Source organism: Falco punctatus, assembly GCF_963210335.1.
Source record: "Falco punctatus genome assembly, chromosome: 5".
In the NCBI taxonomy this organism is placed as follows: Eukaryota; Metazoa; Chordata; class Aves; order Falconiformes; family Falconidae; genus Falco; species Falco punctatus.
The window spans coordinates 69177927-69183194 of record NC_137584.1 but is presented as its reverse complement, the minus strand read 5'-3'; positions in this window follow the sequence as shown (position 1 = coordinate 69183194).

The window sequence follows — 5268 nt, the reverse complement described above, 5'->3', positions numbered from 1 at the left end:
AGAATAATGTACAACTGAGATAACATGGCCATGGTGTTTGCTAGAAGCATAACTCATAACTTCATGATTACACTTCTGCAGTTCTATATACATTATTGAAATAACTTCATCACAGCTGTTACAGAGAAGTTTCTGTAATATCAGATTTCTTTGGTCCCTTTCACTTTTTTTCCCATGCGGAGAAACTATGCGTGTAGTTCAGTGTTCTGATATTGATGTTTTTGGGGTTTTTTTCTTTCTTTCCTAACATAGTATTGCTTCATGGAAGTAAAGGTAAAGAAGTGCAGCATGTGTTCAAAAAGAAGGAATTTTGCCAAGACTATTAGTTCATATAAGAAATGTATGAGTCACTAAAAACACTTAAATTTCCACTTTCAAAAGTGATTTTTTTCTTTTTAGTGACTGATCTGGGCTAATCCATTTCTTTCATGAAAATCTTGTTCTGCCCGAAACAGCAGATGTTACTTACCTCTTTCCAAAGTGGTTTAGTTTACAGTATGGAGAAGAACAAGACCTATCTACAAGATTTTTGGATGTTAAGATCACTGATAACCTCAAAAAACTCTTTTAGATTAGGGAATGAAACTGTTTAAGCAAATTAAGTCTTAGGAAGACTCCTGAACTCCCTGGGGAGTTATCACCATAAGCAGATGGCACTAGACAGGAATCACACTGGTGTCACTCAGAAAAGAACAGAAGAAATAAAGTTTGCTTCCCTGTGTATGGCTTTATACAGATGTCGATGACAGAGGAGGGATGATTTCTATCATTGCTAGAATTTGCATGAAAAGGACAAAAGAACAATGATACTACCTGGACAGATTCAGAGAGGAGCCCACAGCTGAGAAAACAAAAGTTTGCTTTCTTTTGGGCACCTCAATGATGAAGATGTTGGACTTCTTCATCTATCTTCATCTATGTCTTCATCTATCAGACAGATAAATCCTGTCTGAATTATAAAACCTTGAACTGCCTGTTTTATACATGTACGATTACAGCACACTACAGCTTTCAGTCTACTGATCTGCTCTGACTGTGCTACATTACTTGGTAAAGTAAGCATAGCTTACAATTCAAGATAACCTATTACCTATTAACTTACTACAAATTTGTATCCATTCTTACTTTGTGTAACCTACAAAGAACTGGAGTAAGTCTTCTTAATCACTTCAGCTGTAATTTTAAAATGAGAATATTGCTACATATACTTAAACTACTTAAATGATTCTGCCTATTGTTATACTACTTTCATTTCAATTTAAAAGGAAAGAATTACTTTAAAGTGAAAACATGAAAGGTTAGTGATTTCTTTGTCATATATTGGTCTTTGAGATAATTAATCTTCTCACTCTCAAGTGCAATGTGACCTTAAGCGCTCAGTTCAATTGCCCACTTAAAAGAGCCTAACAGCATGCAAAACATAGGGTCCACAGCTACTTCTGAGGGACACAGGTACAGTGGGACACATGAATACTGTGTCATATGTGGATATGTAGCTGGCAAAATAAGGAGTAGCCATTTGCTTGAAACAGGCCACAGGCCTTGGGTTAAGCTATCACCAAAGGCCTCATGAATTGTTAGACCTGGACTGCCTGGAGATTTGTTTTGGCTTGTAATGTCAATAATTGAACAGCCAGGGTGCTATTACCTACTTTGGTTTAACTTTTGCTTGACTTTGTGCAATTGTGTGTTATAACACTCATTGCTTGTGGGTTTCTTGGTAGCTTAATGATGGTTATAGCAGGTAGCTATTGAGTATGGAATGAATTATCTATGACCCAATGATAAAAATGCAGTGCAAGGCAATAAGGGCATGGGGTGACACCCCTTGAAGAGGTCTTGAAAATACAAGCATATAATACCGGAGGCCCAAGGGGTGCAAACAACACAACAGCAGTCAGTAAGCAATGCAGCCCTGGGAGCAAGGTAAAAAAAGTTCAAAAGAAACAAGGTCAAATAGCCAAGATACATAAATCACATCATCTATAGTTTATTTGCGCAAAAATGTGAAGTTGCAGACAAGTAAAGATGTGTTTCTATATTGTAGCAAACATAAAATTTACCCTGGCAAATGCCAAAGCAAGGAGGAAGAAACCATCAATGACAGTGTCATGCTACCCTAAGTGAAGGATTCTTGCTGAAGAGGACTTGCCATATATCCCCTACACAGGTGGAAACCCTGGACATTAATGTCCAGAGGGGCAGTATAAGAGTGAGCATAACATCACAGTAAGAGATAGATAGTTGAAAGTTTGTATACATACAATATCAATCATGTATAATTTGAACTATCAATGTTTGAACTTCATAACTGGGCTGATAATTCTCAGTTTAGACCCTTATTACTTTAATTAGATTAACCTGAATTTCTTGTTTATAAGCTGAGTTCCTTTTACCCATGACAAGAATTTGTTTGCAACAAACTAAAAGGATTTCAAGCAACCTATTCTGTCCATTGGATATAAGACATTAGTACCACATACACCATGTCCATCTGCTGTTCGAAATTACTGGTCACACGTGTGGATAACCCAATCTAGTCTTTAATATCATCCAAGACATTACGTGGGACAAGGAAAGAACTTCTTTATCTTTTGCCATTGGAAGAAAAATGCAATGGAATCTCTCTGACAAAGGCAGGAGAGATTGTGTGTAGCTATAAACATGTGGAAATAGTCTGCTTGATTGCTTCAAATTTACTGCTGTCAGTAAATTGATACTTGGATTTTCATTATTAATTACAAAACTTTTGTTTCCTTATTTAGGAGAAGACAATAAAAGGGCTTTTCTAAATATACAAAATTAATGTAAATTATTTATTGTGGAATTTGCTGTTTTCATATATGAAAATACAGTTTCTGTGTTCAAGAAACCGAAGAAAACCAGCAAAAGCAGACAAATGTGAACGTGCTATAAAGATAATAAAGTATCACACACTTCCAAGGCAACTGAAAAGTTGTGGTTTTTTAACATTAAGGAAAGCTAAAGAAAACTATAGAAATTGAAGTATAAAAATAAATCTCTATAAGAAATGTAATACTTCTGATAGACTACTTTTCTTCAAGAATGCTGCCTTCTAGGTTTTAATGTTAATTATCTTGAAGTGACCCTCCAGCTTCTTGTCTCCTTTATCTGAGACACTTCCCTAACATAATATAGGTAGTTGATTGGCTTGACGTTATATTAATTTGCAGTTGCAGAGACCAAAATCATGGAATCATAGAATGGTTTGGGTTGGAAGGGATATTCAAAGATCATCTAGTCCAACCCCACTGCCACAGGCAGGGACACTTTTCACTAGATCAGATTGCCCATCCAACCTAATCTTTAACAATTCCAGTGATGGGACATCCACAATTTCTCTAGGCAACCTGTTCTGTTGTCTTACCATCCACATTACATAAACTTCTTCCTTATGGCCCCATTTAAATCTGTCATCTTTCAGCTTAAAATTATTACCTTTTCTCCTGCCACTACAGGCCTCGGTAAAAAGTGTTAATCATTTTTATAAGCCCACTTCATATATTGAAATGACACAAGGTCTTGCTGGATCCTTCTTTTCAGAGATACATACTATGTGTTAGGTTTGTACATTGGGTCCTTTCCCAATTGATCTTGCAGCATATTTCTGTATCTGTTTTGAACAACACTTTAGAGAAATTGTCTTTACTGTAGCACTGGTTATAAAAACAGTTGTTCCGTAGAAAACTGGGTATTCCAGTTAAATAAAATATTCATAACTATTCTAGGAAAATAACTGAACAAAAAATTTATTTTCATGAAATAGTCATCTGACTGTATTGCTGGGAGCTGTGGTTTGATTCTTTGTGCACCTATTCTGTCTCATAAAGAAATTCAGTGTCCTGAGGCTGATACCATCCATACTCTCCATACCACTTGGGATGTTATGGTATAAAGGAAGCTGTCACATGGTTTGTTATTATATTTCACATAAGAAAATAGGAAAAATAACCAGAAGAATATCACCTCCTTGAATTTTCTCACGTAAAGAATATTTAAATTTACATTTTGTGTTTAAAACCTTGAGTTGCTTGAGAAGCACCTTAATTCTCAGTCAGATCTCCTTCCTGTATCTTGACTCCACTTTCAGGTGAGATGTTGCTAAACACCATCTTCCGTTACACCCTTGTTTGCTGGTGTTTTTTGGGTTTTTTTTTTGTGGTGTTTTTTTGTTTGTTTGTTTGTTGTGGGGTTTTTTTGTGGGTTTTTGAAAGGTTGTTTTTGGTTTTTTTTGTAAGAATACCAGGGCTTGTGCAGAGGTATTCAAGTGCTGAATATAGTCTGGATAACTATGGGATCAGCACTCAGAAGTATACTGCAGCTTGCATCTGACCCAGAATTCAAACGTGTCCCAGGGGTGTACCCTCAAATCAAGACACTGGAGCACAACAGTTAAGAGGATATCATAAATATCATACATATTAAGTTATATATAATAAGTGGTGCCAACATGAGTCTTTTTCTGCCCAGTTCCTTTTCTAGCTTTAAGCACACACATCCACTTTTGCCAGGATTATATGAGGTCATAGTCTGAAGAGAAAAATATAGTCATACTCTGATTTTTTTTCAGTCAAGATAACTACAGAGCAGAGCTGGGAGCACAGGCAACAGTTGTGACTGCCTTTCACTGCAGTCGAGTGTTCTTTCAAACTCAGCACTCAGAACCTGTTGGGTGAACAGTCTAGAAGAGTTATTTTGCCACCAGTGCTGTGCCAGGATATGCCCAATATAGTTCTGAAAAGCCTGGATAGTGCATAGATCCCTCTGTCATCCTCTTTCCTTTTCTCTCTTTCTCTCTCTTAGGGATTTGATTTTGTTACACCTATCAGTATGCCAACCATGGCAACTACTTTCTTCTTTTGCACCTGTTTTGCACAGGCAGAAAGACAATTATTCATTTTTCTAGATACAATTTATAGGATTTTTTTTTTTTTTTTTTTGACAGACATATGAAGTAGAAGGCCTCTGACCAAAAATTTATCCGCGCTGCTTTCATATACATCTGAATTAGTCATCATAGCTTCTTTATATAGCTAATGGAAGGAAATAGGCATTCCTAACACATGAATCACCTCATGTAAACGTCTAAAATAGGTCAGATGAATCATGTCCTAAAACTGTCTGTCTTTTCATTGTCTGTAAAGACTGGAGAGCATTGCTAGTTCAGCTGTAGATGACTAAGTTAGATTAATATTCACCAAGGAATCTTTGAAAGAAAAAACTTTAAATATGTGTGACTACCTGCTT